General features: G+C 44.3%; 1 non-coding gene across 1 annotated transcript; it reads right to left on the reverse strand.

Moving 5' to 3' along the window:
• Nucleotides 1-5,220: 5,220 nt before the first annotated feature.
• On the reverse strand, nucleotides 5,221-5,327 carry LOC132537196 (U6 spliceosomal RNA). The gene has a single exon (XR_009548659.1). It is a non-coding gene; the product is annotated as a U6 spliceosomal RNA (small nuclear RNA).
• Between the last annotated feature and the right edge of the window lie 15,139 nt (nucleotides 5,328-20,466).

The raw sequence follows: 20,466 nt of genomic DNA on the forward strand, positions 1-20,466 counted from the left end.
TGCAGAGATAGAAAGGAATTCACATTTTAACACAATCACTATCTTTACTACAATGGAAAAGGCACTTGTAAATTTTCTTCTAAGGATTTCTATTTCTGAAGGTCAGACACATACAGTTGACAAGAGCAAGAGTAGAAGGAACTTAATTGTTTAAGACTCTTGTTATCTCAGGTTTACTTATGGAGTAAGAGTGTTTCTTTTTCTTTTGCCTCCTGCACTACAAATCCACTGGTCCTGGAGGCCATCCCTCCCCCCGCCCTTTGTTGTTCTTTTTGTTTATCATTGTTGCTGGATAGGACAGAGAAATTAAGGGTGGGGGGGAGACAAGGAGTAGGAGAGAAATACAGACACCTGCAGACCTGCTTCACATCTTGTGGAGTTACATCCCTGCAGGTGGGGAGCTCAAACCAGGATCCCAACCCCTAACCTTAAGCTTTGTGCCATGGGTGCTTAACCGCTGCACTACCACCCAGCCCCCAAGAGTGCTTCTTCAGTAGTTCCAGTTCCAATCAAAGCCAAATTATGAGTGGTCTGGGAGAAGGAGGCAGAGTGGATAAAGTACAGGATTCTCAGGCATGAGGTCCCAAGTTCAATCCCCAGTGCCACATATACCAGAGTAATGTGCAGATTCTCCCTGCTCCTCTCTCTCTCTCATTAATGAATAAATAAGATCTTTAGAACAAAAGAAAAATATCTCTGAAGATGGGTAGGTTGCACCATGGAAGAAATTAGAGTTTCTAAATTGTAGGTCCAGAGTCCAATCCCAAGCACTGCATATGCTAGAGTGCTGCTTCTGTGCCCCTCTACCCCTTTCTTTAGTTCATGAAATTAAAAATAATTAAAAAGCTATATTTTACCCACATCAGTCCGATCTCCAGCAAGTTTACTAATGTGTTATCTCAAACTTCTTTCTCAAGCTGTTTCTATTCAGGATTTGTATCATAACTCTCTAAAGAGAAAATTGGTTTAAAGGTCATTTTTATGAAATTTATTATGGAAATTAAGATACTTTCAAGTTGTAAAATAAAACATATTATTACATAGATTTATTACAACTCCCTGTGGGTTCAGAAATAAATAGCTCTACCAAGACCATACTACAAAGCGCCAGGACCAGCAGAAGGATCCTGGTTCTAGCCCCCAGCTCCCCGGACCTGCAGGAAAGGTACTTCACAAGCAGTGAAGCAGGTCTGCAGGTATCTGTCTTTCTCTCCCCCTCTGTCTTCCCCTCCTCTCTCCATTCCTATCTGTCCTATCCAACAACATCAATAACTACAACAATGTTAAACAAGGGCAAAAAAAAGGGAAAATAAATTAATTCATTAAAAAAAACATACTCTAATATTTTCTACTTATAGAGTCTAAGGTCAAGGGGCAAGAAAGAGTTTTTCCCCCACTACATTTTTCGATATTTCCTAGATTTTGAATTACATATGTATGTAGTTTTATTCAAATGTGTAAGTTCTACTAAAGTGTATGTATCATTTAAATAAGCAAAGTATGTATACTCTTGTTCTCTTCAGATTGTATAAATATTTTGCCTCTTAAGTAAGCAAAGTATCATAATATTTTAAATTATAAAAAAATAAAGGCTGCCACTGTCTGGGAGGTTGTACAGTGGATAAAGCTTTGGAGTTCTTAGGTGTGAGGTCTCAAGTTTGGTCTCCGGCATCAGATGTGTCAGAATGATGCTGTCTCCTTCTTCCTCTCCCCTATTTCTCTCATTAATAAATAAATCTTTAGAAACAAAAGTAAAACCTGAATGGGGTTGAAAGAGAATGTGGAAGCCCAAAATATCCAGATTTTTTAGTTATTTGTAATAAACCTTGTAGCATTTTAGGAAAAGTGGGTTGCATAACAGTAAGCATTATAGTAACTGTCACTAGTCACTTTGATTTAGATATCTTAGTTTTTCCTACTTTTGTCCTTTCCACTTTCCCTACCCTTGTTTTAGCCTGCAGTAGTGTAAGTGACAGTGCAAATGATATATTAATCCCTTGCCTGCGATGGTCTCAGATTGCAGAGGAGCATCAGTAGGTAGACTTGAAGCTAGGAATTCGGATTTCCCAACCATTACTTCTTAGCAAACCCCTTCTGGCACAGACACAGAGAGCCTAAACATTCAAGTTATTTCTTATTCTCAATGGAGTATATTTTCTATATGTCCTGAGATATTTTTACTTGGTCAAGAATAATGAAATAACATTTTTAATATAAAGTAACCTTTAAAAAGTCTTTTTTCTTTTTGTTTGGTAAGACAGAAAGAAATAGAGATGGAAAGGGGAGATAGAGTGGAAAAAGAAAGTGAGACACATTAAGATAGTGTTTCACTGCTTGTGAAGCTTCTGCCTGCAAGTGGGGATCAAGGGCTTGAACATTGGTCCTCTCACAGTATACATGTGCACTCACAAAATGACCTTTAAAAAAAGATGAATATATCGATGTATTTTAGTACAACAGTTTTATACTATATAATTCTACTATTGCCAACAGACGTTTTCTCCTTTTAAATTTAAAATGAAAAAAATGGGGTCCGGGAGGTGATGTAACCAGTGGAGTGAACATGTTACAATTCACAAGGACTAAGGTTCAAGCCCAAGATACAACCAGCTGAGGAGAAGCTTCACAAGTGGTAAGGCAGCGCTGCAGGTGTCTCTCTGTGTCTCCCCCTCTACATCTTCTGTTCCCTCTCAATTTCTATCCAGGAAATAATAAATGAGTAAAATATACAGGGGGCCAGCAGTGGTGCATCTGTTTAAGCACAGAAATTTCAGTGCATAAGGAATCGTGTTCAAGTCCCTGGTCCCCAGCTGCAGGGGGTAGGGGAAGCTTCACAAGTGGTAAAGCAAGGCTGCAGGTGTTTCTCTGTCTCTCTCCTTTTCTAACTCCTCCTCTCCTCCCAATTTCTCTGTCTCGGTCCAATAATAAATAAATATATTAATATATATAAAAGAAAATTGACTTTAAAAATTTAAAAAAATGAAATAGAAAAAGTGGGAGAAAGAGCATGTTGGAAACATCACAGTACCTGCCATCATGCCTGGTGCTCCCATGTTGTGTTAGGGCTCAACACCAAGTCTGCAAGCATGGTGATATGATGTGCACTCTACTGGGGGAGCAAGCTCTGGACCCCTTCGTTTATTTATTTTTATGGATAGAGCACCACTCAGAACTTCTGTATGTTGGGGATCAAACTTGGGGCCTCCTGCATGTGCAGTATGCAATTTACCAATAAGCTATCTCTCAGTTCAATGCTTACAATTTTGAGATAGAGACCTAAGCACAGATCTACTATCCACTGAACTTGGCTTGCTGTATCTGTGTTGCTGTTCAGTGGTGCCAGAAATCAATCCGAGGGACTCCCATATGTAAGGCATGTGCAGAGTGACTCTTCGAACAGTTGTTAAGTGATTCTACTAAATAAATCTTATCTGCAGTGTCCTGACAGGTGGGGCAGTGAATAAGACATTGGACTCTCAAGCATGAAGTTCTCAGTTTAATCTCTGGCATTGCATATGTCACAGTGATGCTCTGGTTCTTCCCTTACTCCTTCTCATTAATAAATAAATCTTTTTTTTCCTTTCCATTTTGTTGCCCTTGCTGTTTTATAATTATTGTGGTTATTATTATTGTTGTTATTGCTGTCATTGTTTGTGGATAGGGCAGACAGAAATCGAGAGAGGAGGGGAAGATAGAGAGACGGAGAGAAAGATAAGACATCTGCAGACCTGCTTCAGCACATATGAATCGACCGCCTGCAGGTGGGGAGCCAGGGGCTCAAACCAGGTTCCTTACACCAGTCCTTGTGATTTGCACCTCCTGCACTCAACCTCCTGCACTACCACCTGACCCCCACCTTTCTTTCTTTCTTTCTTTCTTTCTTTCTTTCTTTCTTTCTTTCATTTAAATGTATATATATATTACCTGCAGTCTTTTGGCATTTTGCTGTTGACACCTGTCTTTCTCTATAATCTTCTGGTAAAGCCTACCTCGAAGCACATGCAGAGCAATTTCTTTGTTTTTTATCTGGGAGCATTCTTGCTGGCATTCAACTACAATCCCTGGAAAATTACCAAGACCAAAGACAGATGGGACTTCCCACAAGGCAAACTTAAACAGAACTAAGATGTTTAAGACAAGAAAACATGAATCAGGAAATTACTACAAAAGATTAAGAACATTTTAGATTTAACAGGCTTTAGAAACGATACCTAAGGGAGCCAGAAGGTAGCACAGTGGGCTAAGCCCACGTGGCACAAAGAGCAAGGACCGTTTAGGATCCTGGTTGAAGCCCCCTGCTCCCCACCTGCAGAGGAGTCGCTTTACAGGTAGTAAAGCAGGTCTGCAGGTGTCTCTCTGTCTCTATTCCTCTCTATCTCCCCCTTCTCTCTCAATTTCTCTCTGTCGCTATCCAATAACAAACAAAAAAAAGATACATAGATTGCTTTATGGAAAACTGGGAATTGTTATGTAAGTACATACATAACTTTTTTATTCATAAAAGAGAATGAGAACATCATTATGGTACATGCAATGCCAGGAATCAAACTCAGGACCAGAAGGCGGCTCAGGGAGTAAAGCACATGCTTTACGTAGCATGTGGCTGGGGGTCTGATCCTCCACACTGCAAGTGCACACCACAGGCAGGCAATGGGAGGGACTCCGTGCATAGAGGAGCAGTGCTTTGCATGTCTCCCTCTCTTAAAGGATACAGAATGGAGACTGGCGGGGAGGCTTCTCAGCTGTCCCATGCAGGTGCAAGGTTCTGGGTGGGATTGATCCCCAGGCACAATATTTGACAAAAATTTTTAAAAAGTCTTTGTATTACTTAAAAGATGTACAGTTAAGAGAACAATATTACCATGATTTTTTTCAAAAAAGCCAATCTGCAGCCCTGGAGGCTGGCACAATGGTTGGAGTTTTGGACTCAAGCATGAGGTCCTGAATTCTACCACCAGCATCACATGTTACAGACTGATGCTACAGTGTTTTCTCTCTCTCTCTATCTCTTTCTCTTTCTCCTCCCTTTCTCCCTCACTAATTAGTAAATCATTTAAAAGAGCTCCAGCATAAGTAGAAACAGGGTTCAGACAGACCTAGGATCCCACACATGCAAACCAGACCTCTTACCACTGAACCACCTCCCAGCTTGCATTAACTGGCTCTTTAAAAGGTTTTAATTATTTATATGTGTACATATATTTTATAAACTTTTTTTGAAAAAATATGGTACACTTCATGAATTTGTGTGTAATCCTTGAGCAGGGGCCATGCTAATCTTCTCTGTATCATGCCAATTTCAGTATATGCACTACCAAAGCTAGGACTATATTATAATCTTATTTAAAAAGTGTTAAGAGATGGAGACAGTTGGAGTCGGGTGGTGGCACAGCGGGTTAAGCGCCGCACATGGCACAAAGCTCAAGGACCGGAGGAAAGATCGCGGTTCGTGGTTAGAGCTCCTGGCTCCCCACCTGCAGGGGAGTCCCTTTACAGGTGGTGAAGCAGGTCTTCAGGTGTCTGTCTTTCTCTCCCCCTCTCTGTCTTCCCCTCCTCTCTCCATTTCTCTCTGTCCTATCCAACAACAATGACATTAATAACCACAACAATGTTAAGCAACCAGGGAAACCAAAAGGAAAAATAAATAAAAATTTAAAAAGAGTGGATAAGAATAGAAAAGAAAAAAAAAGAAAGGGAGGCAATGAGACTTTGGTGACAACAACAACAAAAAAATAAAATAACCTATTTATACTCTAGAATTGCAAAATGGCTAGGGCAGTAGATCTGTAGGCATTAAGTCCTGAATTCAATCCCCAGCATTGCATGTGCCATAGTCATGCTCTGCTTCTCTTTTTGGTATTAATAAGTAACATTTTTTTTCTTTTTTTTAATTTCCTTTTTTTTAAAACCACAGTTCCTGTCCGGTTCCTACCCAGCTCCAAGACTGGCTCCTGCCTGGCTCTGCCCAGCTCCTATTGCAGCTCCCACCTGCCAGTGCCCTGGCCGCCCTGTTGTTCGCAGGCAGTCTGCAGTCCCCCCAAGGACTGTCCTCGCAGACACAAGAGCCCCAGGCGCCCCCCACCCACCCCCCATGGCACAAGGAGCCCAGCCAGGCCCAGGCCTCCTGAAAGGGGTAGGGGGTGGGGGGGCTGGGAGTGGCCTCCCTGGACCAGCAGTTTGCAAAGTGCCAGACCCTCAGCCCAGACCCAATCCACAGCCTGGCAAACGGCTCAACAGGGGTTCCAGCCAGCCAGCATGGGGCACAGTTCTGAAATGCATGTCTCTTCCGAGAGAGACAGAGGCAGAGAAAACACTCCAGTTCTAGAAGTGTGAGGAGACCCCCCAACCTGGACCCACACTCCGCGCCCAGGCCTTCACCTTAGTCTGGGAGCCCGGCTCGCCATGTTGCCCCAGGCCAAACTCCAGGTTCAGGATTCCAAACAGCCTTCGTGGGCCACACTGAGGAAGGACAGAGGGCGCACATTTCGGATGGGCGGGCGCGCGGAAAGTTCTCTGGGCCTGGCCACTCCCGAAGCCAAGGCAAGCTGGTGGGTTCCACCAGGGTCCACTCCTGCCCGGGCGGTTGGGGTGGGCGGGAGGCGCACTGCCAGGCCTCGAGCTGCCCGGGCGGGTCCTCACCCTCAGGACGCTCAGAGCCGCAGGCATGGACATGCTGGGCGAGGCCCTGGGACCCCAGGACCCCTCTCCTGGCTGGAAGGAAAGGGAAGGCCGGCTGCCCAGACTCTCAGACGGGGTCCCCCCCTGTGCTTGCGCTCCTGGAAGCCGAAAACAGCGGGATCTGGGGCGCGCAGCCACCCTTCCAGGGTGTCCCTGCCCCGGGTGTGGGGTCTGGGGGCTCGCGCATACCTCCCCCGGGTGCGCCCCTGCCGGGGACTGCCCCGCTCAAGGCCGCTGGGTCCTGGGGGTTGGGGGGGGCGCAGCCACCTCTTCGGGGTGTGCCTGGCCCGGGGTAAGGGGTCCGGCGGCGCTGGCGCCTCTGCGGCTGTACCCCGATTTCGCCCCTCCCCCCACCCAGCACCTTCCAGGACGGGTGGCACTGGGGGCCACTTACTTGGAATTGGAGGAATGGCAGTAGATGGCCCGAGCACGATGGACATGGCCGCTGCTGTCCAGCACAGCACCGTCGTGACTCCGCAGCAGTACTTCCACGCCAGGAGCCTCTGCACAGTAGTGGCCTGGCACTCAAGTCGGGGACCAGGGCCCCAGCGCTGGGGCCTATGGGTGCGACGTAACTCAACGCAATGCGGCGTGGGGGTGACGTGACGCGACGCTATGCGGCGTGGGGCTGACGTGACGTGACGCGACGCAACGCGCGTGGGGTGACGTGACGCGACGCGACGCTAAGCAATGCGGCGTGGGGGCGACAGGGCCTCAGGACGCTGGCAGCAGGGCTCCATGGCGCTGAGCTGGATGCAGCTGGGACAAAGAGAAGAAGAGAAGAAGGGAAGACGGGGAGAGAAAGATAGACACACCTGCAGACCTGCTTCACCTACTGTGAGGCCAGGCCCCTGCAGGTGGGGAGCTGGGGGCTCGAACCAGGATCCTTAGGCTGTGCCACCTGCGCTAAACCCGCTGCGCTACCTCCGAACTCCCTTTTTTTTTAATGTTTTATTTATAAAAAGGAAACATTGAGTAAACCATAGGATAAGAGGGGTACAACTTCCAACAACAACGACAACAATAATAACTACAACAATAAATCAACAAGGGCAACAAAAGGGAATAAATAAAATATTTTTTTTAAAAAAAGGGGTACAACTCCACACAATTCCCACCACCAGAACTCTGTATCCCATCCCCTCCCCTGATAGCTTTCTTGTTTTTTAACCCTGGGAATATGGACCCAAGGTCATTGTGGGATGCAGAAGACGGAAGGTCTGGCTTCTGCAATTGCTTCCCCGCTGAACATGGCCATTGACTGGTTGATCCATACTCCCAGCCTGTCTCTCCCTTGTCCTAGTGGGCAAGGGCTCTGGGGAAGCAGAGCTCCAGGACACATTGGTGGTGTTGTCTGTCCAGGAAAGTCTGGTCAGCATTATGCTAGCATCTGGAACCTGGTGGTTGAAAAGAGTTAAAATACAAAGCCGAACAAATTGTTGACCAATCATGGACCTAAGCTGGAATAGTACAGATAAAGTGTTGAGGGGATTCTTAAGAAATTCTTTAATAATTTTAAAATAGGCACAGGTGGTGGTGATCTCAGTTGAGCATGCACATAACCATGACTAAGAACCCAGGTTCAAGGCCCCAGTGCCTACCTACTAGGGGGTGGGGTTAAGCTTGACAAGCAAGCAGAGCTGTATGTGTCTTTCTCTCTCTCCATTATCTCCCTTCCTTGTATGAATTGCCTTGTTCTATCAAATCAAAATTTAATTGTAAATACAAATTCCTTAAAAATAATCTAAGGGAAGTCAGGAGGTAGCACAGTGGGTTAAGTACACCGGCTCTCAAACTGCAGAGGGTTTGCTTCACAGGCAGCGAAACAGGTCTACAGGTGTCTATCTTTCGCTCCCCCTCTGTTTTCTCCTCCTCTCTCCATTTCTCTCTGTCCTATCCAACTACAAGGACATCAATAAGAACAATAATAACTACAACAATAAAATAACAAGGGCAACAAAAGGGAAAATAAATATTTTAAAAATTAAAAAAATAATTTAAAAATATTTTTATTATCTTTATTTATTGGATAGTAACAGCAGAAATCAAAAGGGAAAGAGGAAGTAAAGAGGGAGAAGAGAGAGAGAGAGACCTGCAGCACTGCTTCACCATTCACAAAGCTTTTCCTCTGCAGGTGTGGTGGGGACTCAAATCCAAAATAAATTTTAAGAATCTAACTCAACTCATTTTGTGTTGATGGTGTTAGGGTTTAGAGACAGACTTAAGTTTGAATAAAATCTAGAGACAGGATGTAAAGTTCAAAATCTCAGAGCCAGAAAAAGAAATAGGGCTTTGCCCAGACCCATCCTGCTACCTGCAGGATGAGACTGCATGAGAAGAGGACAAAGCAGTAGGAATATAATGTCCCTTTGGAATATATATCCCTTGGAATATAATATCCCTTTGGAATATAACATTTTAAAAATAGGCCTACTAGCTATCTTCAAAACAGAGACCCCAAATCTTCATCTGCAACATTCCAGCCTTTAGGTTCATGGTTGGTCAACAATTTGTTTGGCTTTATATGTCAAGTCTTTTTTTAGCCACCAGGTTTCAGATGCTACCAAAATGCCTACTGGACTTCCCTGGACAGAAGACTCCACCCATGTGTCCTGGAGCCCCACTTCCCCAGAGCTCTGCCCCACTAGGGAAAGAGAAAGACAGACTGAGAGTATGGATCCACCTGTAAACAACCATGTTCAGCATGGAAGCAGTTACAGAAGCCAGACCTTCAACCTCTGCACACCATAATGTCTCTGAGTCCATACTCCCAGACAGTTAAAAAATAGGAAAGCCATTGGGAGGGGATGGGATACTGAGTTCTGGTGGTGGGAATTATACCCTTCTTATCCTATGGCCTTGTCAATGTTTCCATTTTATAAATAAACCTTTAAAAAAGAATAGCATATATAGAGAGTTGTATGCAAAAAAAATCAGTGGAAGCTTCTTTAAAAGCAAAAAAATGGGGGCAGGTGGTGGTGCACCTGGTTAAGTGCATACATCATAGTGCACAAGGACCTGGGTTCAAGCCCCTGGCCCCCTACCTGCAGGGGGAAAACTTCACAAGTGGTGAAATATAGCTAGAGGTGTCTCTATCTCTTTCCCTTTCTATATGCTCCTCCCTTATCAATGTCTCTTTCTATCTAATCAGTAAGTCAATCCAGACATAGATAATTAAAAAAAAAAAAGAGGCATCACATGCAGAGAAACTCCCCTCTCCCTCTAAGCTGAGGGGAGACATTTGCAGAGTTTCTTCTGCCCTAAACAAAGTGCTGGGTGAAGATTTTGCCTCTTATTTTGTATTTCCTCTCACCTATAAAGGAATGCAAATGGGAGGGTGGGGTAGGTGGGGGTTCACTGGGTTTAGTGCACATAGTATAAAAGCACAAAGACCCATGCGATTATCTTGGTTGGAGGCCCTGGCTCCTCACCTGCAGAGGGACACTTCACAAGCAGAGAAACAGGTCTCTATCCCTCTCTATATACCCCCTCCCCTCTCAGTTTCTCTCTGTCTTAGCCAAAATAAATAAATAAATGAATCAATAAATATATGCCTGCCAGCACCAGTGGATTCATAGTGCTGGCCCTGAAAGCTGGTGATAAGCCCAAAAGCAAAAAAAAAAAAAAAAGAAAGAAAGGAAAAATAAACAAAGAAAGAAAAGCCAAGAGAAAAAAGGGGGGAGTCAGGCACTGGTATACTTGGTTAAACACACAACAATGCACAGGGACATGGATTCAAGCCCCTGATCCTCACTGCAGGAGGAAAGCTTCAAAAGTGACTAAGCAGGGCTGCAAGTGTCTCTGTCTCTCCCTCCCTCTATCTCCCCCTTCCATCACATGTCAAGTTCTGGCTGTCTCTATCCAATAAATAAAGATAGTTTACAAAGAAAATAAAATTAAAGAAAGGAAAAAGTTAAGCTACTAAAAACAGGCTTTCCAGAAGCAGTTTGTTTCCACTCATGTGCTCTGTAACAGGGGACCTCAAAAAAGAGCTTTCTTACTTCAAATGCCAATTTGATGTAGACTTCTGTCATGTAAATTAATTTTTCTATTATTATCATTATTTATTTAATGGATAGAAACAGCCATAAATTCAGAGGGAAGGTAGGTGATAGGGAAAGAGACAGAGACACCTGCAACATGGCTTCACCACTCAAAAAGTTTTCCCCTTGCAGATGGGGGTCAGGGGTTTGAACTTGGATCCTTGTGCACTGTAACATGTGTGCTCAACCAGGTGTACCACAATCAGGACCCCAGGACTATTTAAAATAGTATCTTGCCAAAAAGCAGTTAGCAGTCACACTCCAACAAGACTGTTCTAACATCAGGAAACACTTGTAAACACCCCACCCCCCCACACACATGCACAGACAGGCTCCAGGGGGCAGAGGAAGCCAGTCTGACCTGGGAGTGAAGTGGGCAGGGCATACATGTGGCCCTGGATCCTTCCACCTCAGTGGGCCCCCTCCCCTCCTCTTTCAACCTTCTCAGTTCAGATGACAGATTTACAAGCAAGATAAAGGGACCAAGCCAAGAAGGAAAGGAAGATAATAGAATATTAACAGGGGTTGGGCTGTAGCATAGTGGGTTAAGCACAGGTGGTGCAAAGCACAAGGATCAGCCTAAGGATACCTGCTAGAGCCCCCAAATTTGATTCCTTAATAAACCAGGCCCCCAAATTTGATTCCTTAATAAACCAGGCCCCAAAATTTGATTCCTTAATAAATCAAAGATACAGTAAGCACATTCAGTAATATTACCTTAATATCATGGACTTCATATCCTACCCTGTGGTCAGTGACACTATTCTGGGTGAAATTGTAGGTCTGCATTCTTTCTGACTAGGTCCTTGTTCCAACCTGTGCAGAGATAGAAAGGAATTCACATTTTAATATAATTACTATCTTTATACTACAATGGAAAAGGCACCGCAAATTCTTTTCTAAGGATTTCTATTTCTGAACGTCAGGCACATACAATTGACAAAGAGCAAGAGTGGAAGGAATTTAATTGTTTAAGACTCTTGTTATCTCAGGTTTACTTATGGAGTAAGAGTGTTTCTTTTTCTTTTTTTTTTTCTTCCTGCACTACAAATCCACTGCTCCTGCAGGCCATCACCCCCCCCCCCCGCCTTTTGTTGTTCTTTTTGTTTATCATTGTTGCTGGATAGGACAGAGAAATTGAGGGTCGGGGGAGACAATGAGTGGGAGAGAAAGACAGACACCTGCAGACCTGCTTCACCACTTGTGAAGTGACATCCCTGCAGGTGGGGAGCTCAAACTGGGATCCCAACCCCTATCCTTGAGCTTTGTGCCATGTGTGCTTAACCCGCTCGCTGCACTACCACCCAGCACCCAATAGTGCTTCTTCAGTAGTTCCAATTCCAATCAAAGCCAAATTATCAGTGGTACTGGGAGGAAGAGGTAGAGTGGATAAAGTATAGGATTCTCAGGCATGAGGTCCGAAGTTCAATCCCTGGTGCCACATATACCAGAGTAACGTGCAGATCCTCCCTGCTCCTCTCTCTCTCATTAATGAATAAATAAGATCTTTAGAACAAAACAAAAGAAAAATATCTCTGAAGATGGGTAGGTTGCACCATGGAAGAAATTAGAGCTTCTAAATTTTAGGTCCTGAGTCCAATCCCAAGCACTGCATATGCTAGAGTGCTGCTTCTGTGCCCCTCTACCACCTTCTGTAATTCATGAAATTAAAATAATTAAAAAACTATATTTTACCCTCATCAGTCCGTTCTCCAGCAAGTTTACTAATGTGTTAACTCAAATTTCATCCTCAAGCTATTTCTATTCAGGATTTGTATCATAACTGTCTAAAGAGAAAATTGGTTTAAAGGTCATTTTTATGAAATTTTTTATACACACACAATTATTTTGGTTTTTCTTACCATGGAAAATTTATATACATCTTTGTGTATGTGTGTGTGTGTGTGTGTGTGTGTAAAAGTCATCTTATTACAACATGTCCTCCATTTCACCAATAAGGATGGATTTTTTTTAGAACAAAACTTTAGGTCACAAAGGGTTAGAGCATTGGCAAACTGAAAGCTACCAATGCATCAGCAGACCCTGGTCTACTTACTGTGTCTTTGGTGCACATGCTTGATCTCAGCAAGACCTGTGGGGGCCCAGGGGGGAAACTAGCAGATGTGTTCTACTAATGAAAGCTAGCAGCTGCTGAATCAGGCAGAATATCCCCAACAAGGAGAGTGGACCAGCAAGAGGATCCCCAAGGAGCAACTGACCATCAATAGAAGCCTAGAAGGCAGGATAGCAGTTGAAAATCATTGACTCCTGACCCAGCAAACTATGGAGACTTTCAACTTTTTGTGGGTGTTTTCTGCTCTTAGTGAATTTGCACAATAAAGCCATCTCCAGACTGTACACAGTTTAAACGGATATCACATATTTAGACAATTACAAGGTATTGAGAGACATATCTACACCATTGACCACTATATTTACAACATCTGTTTATAATCTTTAAAGACCATTTGATGAATGTGTGTATGTGTGTGTATAAGTACCTAACTTACCTATAACCTTAGCCAGATAGATCAAAATCGATTGGCCCTGTCAGTATCTAAGATACTGTTATTAGCAGACAGCCTTAAACAGCAGAAAGCATAGTGAGGTCAAGTATATTACAGTAAATCCCAATCACTGGAATTTCAAAGAAAAACAAGCTCAGCTCAATCAACACTACCTGAGCCACCAGGCCACTACGCACTGCTGCTGACAGTTACCGTGGATTGTCTCCACAGACACCATGTCTGAGATGTCAACCTCCCATCTCCTCTTATGGTGAGATCTTTCCTCACACATGAGACCACCTAGTTCCATTTCCACAGCATGTTTTCTAACAAAGTTACAGAGTAGACACAGGCTGGGGCCTAGGATGCTGGGCACAGGTGTACATGTCCCCCTAAGTAAGGGGCAATTACATGCCTCAGACAAGAGTCCTTCATAGTCCTTCTCGATTAGACTCAGACCTCACAAGCCTGGAATTTAGTGGAAGGGTCTAAAGAAGGCATCACACGTACTTGAGGGTTCTTATTCATTAAATGTTTTGTCCTGCTTCCCATCTTTCTGACTTTCAGTCACCAAGTTCCAGGTGCTACTGTATTACCCTCCTGACTTTCCTGGGCAGACAACCTCACCAACATGACCCAGAATACAGCTCTCCAGAACCCTGCCCCACCAGGGAAACATAAATACAGACTAGGGGTATGGATCAACCTGCCAATATCTATATCCAGTGGAGAAGCAATTACAGATGCCAGAACTCCCACCTTCTGCACCCCATAATGATCTTTGTTCCAGACTCCCAGAGGGATTTATGGGAGGAGAAGTGAACCAGAGGGCTCCGTACCACTATTCCACCAGGATCCAAACTTTTTGTCACCAGGAAGCTTGTTTTTATAGCATCAATGAAAGGGAAGCGAATTCGGAAAACACCAGAGGAAGCTTTGCACAGTTTCACTTATCTGAGAGAGAAGGGGGGTAAAGCCTCCTGGAAGTAGTAACAGATGCCAGGGGGTGAACTAGAAAGGGGGTAAAGGCAGGACCACTATAAAAATTGGGGACAGGATATATATATATATATATATATATATACATACATATATACATACACACACACACACACATACAGATAGATTAGTCATAGAATCAGCCTATATTGGTGATCTTGGGAGAACTTTTCTCTCAGATAAGTGAAACTGTGCATAGTTTCCTCTGGTGTTTTGCACATTAGCTTCCCTCTCACTGAAGCTATAAAAACAAGATTCATGGTGACAAACACTCCCAACATCACCCAGGTGAAATGGAGGAGTCAGGACACTGAATTCTGGTGGTGAGAACTGTGTGGAACTGTACCCCTATTACCTTACAGTTTTGTGAATGAATATTAACTATCTAATAAAAATTAAAAATACATTTTAAAAGTAAGAAAGAAAGATGAGAACTGTCTGGCAGTTAGTATGTTGAAGTGTTATAAAATGAGGTAAAAGCTAGAATAGAGGTAGGAAAGACCCTTCAGGAACAGCAAGATGACCGAGCCAGTCAGTTGCCTGCTTTGCCCTGTGCACCACCTGGGCTCAGGTCTGGGTCTCACCACACTGTAGAAGACGGCAGTGCTGAGAGCTCCCCCCTCGCTCTGTCCTTATCTGAGAGAGGAAAAAAAAACAGCCCTGGAGGAGTGAAGTCCTAGGTATGATAAACATAGAGATATTATGGAAGAAAGAGAGAGAGAGAGAGAGAGAGAGAGAAAGAGTGGTACTTCCTTGAGTACCTTTGTATCCACAGGCCAACAACCTAGTTGGTGGAAGCAACAATTTCCTACACAGAGTTCATCCTAATATTTAGTTGTATTGATACCTCTTCAATATAACACATTTAATTGTCATATGAAGTCTGATTTTATAAAATTTTAAATGCATTTATTTCTTCATTTTTGCCGCATGGGTTTTCTATGGGGGTTGCTGTCTGTGTGATACATTTAATGCTCCCAGCGGCCAGCTTTCCTTTCATTGTTTTTTACTCATTATCTTTTTATGACAGAGACAGAGAGAAATAGGCTGAGAGATTGTGAGATAGAAGGTACAGGGAAGGAGAAACAGAACTCTCACTGCAGGCCTGAGAGTGAGGCCGCTTCCACTGTGAAGGACACAAGGGAAGAGGCCTGCCTGCTGCCAGCCTGCTGTGTGTGTCTGTGTGTCTGTCTGTGTGTGTCTCACACCTGGGCAGTCACCCACCACAGTGCACAAATTGCCCTTGGTTTGTGCAAACAGAGGGCTCAGTGCAAAGACCAGGCCCCAGTTGGTGGCTCAGCTGGAAGAGTGCACGTGTTACCACCACAGTGCAGCTGCATTCAAGTCCCAGGTCCCTACCTGTGTTTGTGTGTGTGTGTGTGTGTGTGTGTGTGTGTGTGTGTGTGTGTGTGTGTGTGTGTATGTGTGTGTGTGTGTGTGAAAGAGAGAGAGAGAGAAGGCTTTATGATCTGATGAGCAGTGCTGGAAGGGTCTCATATTTCATGAGTTCAGTGAGGAAAGCACTGTTCAAACATTACATTGTATTTTCTTTCAAATAGCTTATGAGATACTAAGGAAAAGGTAAGAAAGAAAGAGAAGTCTGAGGAACCCCTCAGCCTGGTCAAGCACTCAGATGATTCAGCAGGGCAGTGAGAACAGGCTTCTCCCCATCTCTTCCCCACACAGGCAGACACAGACACAAACATACCTGTCTGGGGCTCAGCACCCTGATTGTTCTGACCAGTGACTCACTGATGTTAATCTGTATGTTTCTTGTCTGTGATCAGATGGAGTGCATCTTACCAGAGCTGTTTAAGACAAGAAGTGCTGGAGGGGTGGAGCAGAGTGGGGCGCACCTGACTCAGAGCACTAGTTACAAGCTGCTGGGTTCAAGACACTGGTCCCCCTGAAGAGGAAGAGCTTCACAAGCAGTTGAAGCAGTGCAGCAGGTGTCTCTCCTTCTCCTTCTCTATCTCTCCATCTGCTCATTCACTCTCACTTTCTCTGTCCCTGTCCAGTGAACTATAATAAAATGATTATTAAAAAGAAAATGAAAAAGAGTGGACGCCACCTAGATTCCCATCATGAGATGACTTGACTGAATAAGGAGTCATGGGATAGATGTTCCATGAAATACTACTCTGCAATCAAAAAGGACAAAATGGATGGAACTGAAGTGATCATACTTACCAAAATAAGTGAAGATATGAAACACAACCACCAGATGGTTTCACTCATATGTGGAATCTGGAGATTTGATTTACAAACTTGTCAAAAAAAATTCAAACAAAACAGAAGCAAGCAAACTGTGAGACTTGTGAGAACTCTGGTGGTTGTCTTTGGGAGAGAGGGGATACAGTACTCTGGTGGTGCGGAACTGTGCACTGTGATCACAATCTTGTAACAAAATTAATAGCAAATTAAAAAGAAAATGAAAGACCTAATAATAAAAAACAGAAAAATATAGCAAAAAGCTAAGGCATCTATCTATTCTAGGCTACATCAAGTCCTCTAGTGGTAACTCGGATGTGTATCTTTATACTAGAGTTGAAGGACATCATAGAATATGTACAACTTGAACCTGAACTGGAATTGGTGTATTGCACCAAAGTAAAAGACGGGTGGGTGGAAGGGAGAATACAGGTTTAAAAAAGGGTAACAGAGGACCTAGTGGGGGTTGTATTGTTATATGGAATAGTGGGAAATGTTATGCATGTACAAACTATTATATTTACTATCCAATGTAAAACATTAATTCACCATTAAAGATATTTCAAAAAAAATAAATAAAACTAAAAAAGAAAAAAAGAAGAGTATCTACAACTCATTTGCTATTGGATTGTTTATTTTAAAAAATGGGTTTATGGAGATAACATTTCCTTTGTGTACACACACACACACACACACACACACACTCTAATGTTATACCCAGAAGTTCGAGTCCTGATCTCACACAAAGAAGACCAGAATCACATGCAATAGTAAGAGCCTTTATTAGGAAGCTTAAGCTTAGGCCAACACCCTTCCAAGCAAGGGGAGAGTCTGCGACCCCAATACCATCTCGTCTCACCTTTTCAGAGTTATCACAAGGTGGGCACAGCTGGAAATATCCACAAGGAACAACTGGCTTCACATCAACAGCTGCTTTCAATATTCGGGGCCCCTATCCAACTACACAACTACTTATGCTCCTGGAAATAGTGTGTCTCTGACAGCACCCATGTGAATATCTTGCTGTGATATTTACTGTTTAGAATTATATAATGATATAACTACTGTGTGAAATGGGACAAGGCTTGTGACATTTCTATTATTTCTAGTAAAAGCCTGAAAGTCTACAGTCATCTCAAAAGAAAACTATTTTAATAATGAAGAGTGGTGGTGTAACATGCTTCAGGGAGTCAGTCATGCTGTCAGCTGGTCAGTTATGACACTAACCTTTGACTGATGACATCACTGCCCAGGGGCCTTGGCTACAGGGGAATCTTCAGTCTTGAAGACTGAGCTGACAGTGCAAGAAGTTCTGTGTCCAACTCTCTCTTTAGCATCAATGAGTGAAGAATAGAGGATGTCTGAGTCTACCAGAAAGTCTTCACAGCTTTCAGGGTGTCTGGGCTGTCTGTCCTGCTTCAGGTAGAGTCTGTTCACATGCCCTATGTGACCGGCAGAGCAGGAGGAGGGCAGTCCCAGGACGTGCTCTGTGTGATGCCCACTGACAGAATCCTCAGCTTCAGCCCTGGTCTCATGAACAGTTACTTGTGCTCATGAGATTCCCTCCTGCTGATGCCAGAGAGCAGACTTGACCTGCTAGGATCAGAGTCCTGTGGGCTTACTCAGGGCACAGCCACAAATAGCTTTGTACTTCCTTGAGTTGAGAAACATTTGGATGTTTGATTTATTATTTGCTGATTGTGGGATTCCTGCCCCCCACAACCCCAAAGTGAAGACTGACTTAAAGATTACAGTCAGTTTTCAATAATCCTGTTATCTAAGTGTATATGTTAAGGTGAGACCACAATGGAATGACCTCTTCACACTCTTGGAGTCCATGCAATCTGACCTCTATAGGTCCCACGTATATCTGTTTAAAATTATTTTTATGACATAGGAAGAGAGACAGAGAAGAGAAGAGAAAAGAAGCAAAGAGGAAAGAAAAGGGGGAGAGGAATGGGTAGAGAGAGAAGCAGAGTCACAGAGGCAAAAACTGCAGATGATACTTGGGGTTGATGATTTTCCCACAACACTCTAGACACTGTGCTGCCTTTAGGCCTTGGCCCTGAGCTGGGTCTTTTAAACATTTCTCATCCTCTCTCCTTTTATTTTTTATTCTTATATTGGGGGCCAGTGTTAATTCACTACAGTGCGGATTGTTGACACAGGTAAGATTTCTCATCTCCCCATGAGAGGGATCTGCAGAACACTTTCACCCCTCACTCACCTCCTTCCCCAGCACCAAGCACCAGGACCCCAATCCTCACTCCCACTCACTCCCTCTTAGTGTCTCCTTTCTCCCAGGTCCAGTGACTCGGCTGTTTCCTTGTCCCCTGACACTAATGTGACAGTCCCTATGTCCTGTCCTTCAAGCTGCCCTCCATCTCCACTGGCCCTGAGTGACCTCAACTCTCATAGGAGCTCTGTGTAGCTCAGGACTCCTGAGTGGGGGTGCTGAGTCCTTCTGGGGGACTGAGATTCCTCTGCAATGCTGTGAGTGCTGGCATCAGCATGAGCCACTATGTCCGGAATGCCCACTGACATGCTGCCCTGTGGGTCTGCTGCGTTGCAGGACTTCGGTGGAAGAGAGTGGCCCTCAAGAGGAGAACATCCCAGTGATGCCTCGTGGTTGCATCCTGCTTTTCGGCCCTGCCAAATTCCAGAAGGGGCGGAAGTGGCAGAAATGACAAATGATCTTATATTCCAAGGTGCTGCTCATCTCCAACACGAAGTGCATACCTGCTCCCCCTGATCCTTACCCCACAGCTGCTGCTTCTCTGCTGCCCTGAGGACAGAAGAGGTGGCTTTTCTACAAGTTTTCTGTCCAGCACTGGACAGGCAGCAGAGGGGAAGCAGGGAGACTGGGCAGGGCCCCGAGTTCTGAGGAAGGGCAGCCAGGGTGGAGAAGGTGAAGGAGAGATGCAGAGTCAGAGGCCAGCAGGGACCCAGCCTGGAGGACCCACCACTGGCCTGCTCTTCCAACTGGGCACAAGGGAGACAGGACAAGCCACAGCCAGACATGCTTCCCAGGACTCACAGACACTCACACTGAATTTCTGCAAAGTGTTTGCATTCACAGCCTGCACATGGTGACGGGGACCTGGGAATGAGGAAATGAGTAATTCATTAACTGAATTTATTTTGTGTGACACAGGCAATGAATTCAGTCAGTGGACAACACTGTTGAGCAAAGTCCTCTTCAAATTTCTTTTGAAAGTACCTGAGAGACAAGAGAAGGATATGGGGAAGGGAACAGAGAGGAGAGACACCCAGTGACAGCTCCCACTATGCAGTTCCCTTTGCTCGTGCACAAGGTCCTTTTCATGGTACATGAGCCTCTGCCTGGCTTTATGATGGGCACAGCATTCAGGCAGCTTTTTACGTTTGGCCAGACTTTAAGTGAAACATTATGAATAAAACACTAAGAAAGCAAGTTTGAAATAACTTGACTTTTTATCTTTTAAACTAATAGTATTGTAGGTTTATGGTTTAGTACAGTTCTTGACACAAAGGTAATCTTTACATTGCACCTTGATAGGTATCTACAAAACACTCTCTTCACTGACTTAGGTCCTTTCCCATCATGCTCCAGGACTCCACAATCACCCCCTGTCCCCCACCCCCAACCTAGCCCTCTCCCTGCCCTCCCTCCCTAGAGTCCTTTCCTTTCGCTCAATACACCAAACCAGTCCACGTTCTGTTACGTGTTTCTCCTTTCTGTTGTTGAACCTTATGTTCTGCCTACAAGTGAGATCATCTCTACTCATCCTTCCCCTTTTGGCTTATCTCATATGATTCCTTTACGTTTCTAGGCTGCACTCATTTCAGGACCAGTCTTCCTCCAGTGGCAGAGTATGTTGAGTCAACCTCCCTTCAGAGGGTGGGGCAGTCCCTACCATTGATGTTCCACATTGAGGGCAAGGTCCTGTAGAGGCCCACAAGAGGTTTATGGTGTTGCTCCTGATGGAGATGACCAGTGACAGTGCAGAAAGGTCTCTGTCAGAGGTCTAGGCCCACCGTGTCTATGT

Source organism: Erinaceus europaeus, chromosome 2 (genome assembly GCF_950295315.1).
Source record: "Erinaceus europaeus chromosome 2, mEriEur2.1, whole genome shotgun sequence".
NCBI classification, from domain to species: Eukaryota; Metazoa; Chordata; class Mammalia; order Eulipotyphla; family Erinaceidae; genus Erinaceus; species Erinaceus europaeus.